Here is a 1,463-nt window from a genome sequence, read left to right on the forward strand (position 1 = left end):
GAGCGCAGCCCTGCAGCCTGGGGTGGGGGGTTCCATAGGGCCCATACACTCCCCATCCCGCCCCACACCTGAGGCACGTGGGGGAACCGACCCCAGGACCTGCTGAACCCCTTCCTGGGGAGCAGAGGGGCCACAGTGACCCCCCAACTTCTCCATGTCCCCACCAGCCACCTCCCTGCTCGCTCCGTGCCCTTGAACTTCTCCTCATCTCCCTTTCTCGCACCGTGGATGGGGGGTGCAGTACCTGCCGGGGTTTTGGGGTGTCACGGGACCACAAAGCCTCGGCGAGGCGGCAGTAGCCCCGTTCAACACGGGCTGGGTTTTCTCAATGAGGGGTGGCCCGGCCCCCGGCGTGGTTGCGGGTTTCACAAGGTATTTTGGTCAGTGCTTACAAGAAGAGGCCGCGGGGAGGGCTGCGGCGAGGGGGGATTCCAGTAAATGGCCTCCGAGCCTTCCTCATTCTCGAGAATAGGAAACTGCGCGACTTCTCCACGGGGTTTCGCTTTCTGCACGGGCAGGCGAGAGGCCAAACTGCTCCGCTTGACCATCGCTGTGACGCAGCCAGGGGACCAAAAAAGCACGGGAAGAGAGAATTCATCCATGTCTTTGGCTGCAAGAAAAATTTTATTTAAAAATTTTTTTTTCCTCGGGAAGCAGAGCAGCGGAATCATTACACCCGCCTGTGAGTTAGGTCTCCCGCCATCCTGTTTCGGGGTGCTGGGGGGGCGCTGAGTGATGCTGGGTGCCATCCAGCCACCTTTGGGGGTGATGATGCCGAGGTCACAGCCGTGACCTGCCCTGGTATCACCCGTCATCCCCTTCTCCTCCCCGGCAGCCCCTTCCCCACGGCACAGGGGGACGCTGCAGCAGGACCGTGGTCCCCAAGGGGGGCTGGGGGCCGGGAAGGGGGGGTAGGCAAGAGCTGGTAAAAATAGCACCCAGGTGCCCTCTGCCCCAGAAGCGATTTCTCGCTGGGTAAACAGGAAATCTATTCTTAGGCCCATTCATGAGCCGCGGGGCTGACGGCAGCTCCCTGCTCCGGGCTTGTTTTGTTCCTTGCTGACACAGGGGTGACGCCGAGGCGGAAGGCCACCGCGCAGAACCTTCCAGCCCCGCGGGCTTCCCCTTGCTCATTCTTTCCCCCCCCAGCAGCACTTTGCACTCCCTGGCTTTTCCAGGGGTGCTGGGGTTTCCCCTTCACACCAGGGGGTAGTGGGAAGTGAGGGTGGTTTTGGGGTGTCTCCGGAAATCTTGATTGCTTCTGGGCTCGCCCGTGCTGGGTGGCACCCCGAGGGGTAATTGCTTTGGCAGAGCTCTCCCCCCACATCCAGCTCTCTCTCTCTCTTCCTTGATGGTTATCTCTTAAGTTGGAGGAGGCAAAGCCACCAGCTTGCCCTTTCCTGGGATGCGCTGAGGAAGGAGGACATTGCTCACAGCTTTCCCCTGCCCCCCCCCCCCCCCCC

The 1,463-nt window shown here is 61.5% G+C and overlaps 1 protein-coding gene across 1 annotated transcript in view; it reads right to left on the bottom strand.

The window, feature by feature from the left end:
- Positions 1-398: 398 nt before the first annotated feature.
- Positions 399-1,463, bottom strand: part of FGD2 (FYVE, RhoGEF and PH domain containing 2) — a 13,963-nt gene continuing 12,898 nt past the window's right edge. The window contains exon 17 of the mRNA XM_026864396.1: positions 399-550. The gene's annotated coding sequence lies outside the window, so the exon portion shown is untranslated. The remainder of the gene's footprint in view (positions 551-1,463) is intronic.

The sequence above is a fragment of the Athene cunicularia genome (assembly GCF_003259725.1).
Source record: "Athene cunicularia isolate RWA chromosome 26 unlocalized genomic scaffold, athCun1 chr26_part2, whole genome shotgun sequence".
In the NCBI taxonomy this organism is placed as follows: domain Eukaryota; kingdom Metazoa; phylum Chordata; class Aves; order Strigiformes; family Strigidae; genus Athene; species Athene cunicularia.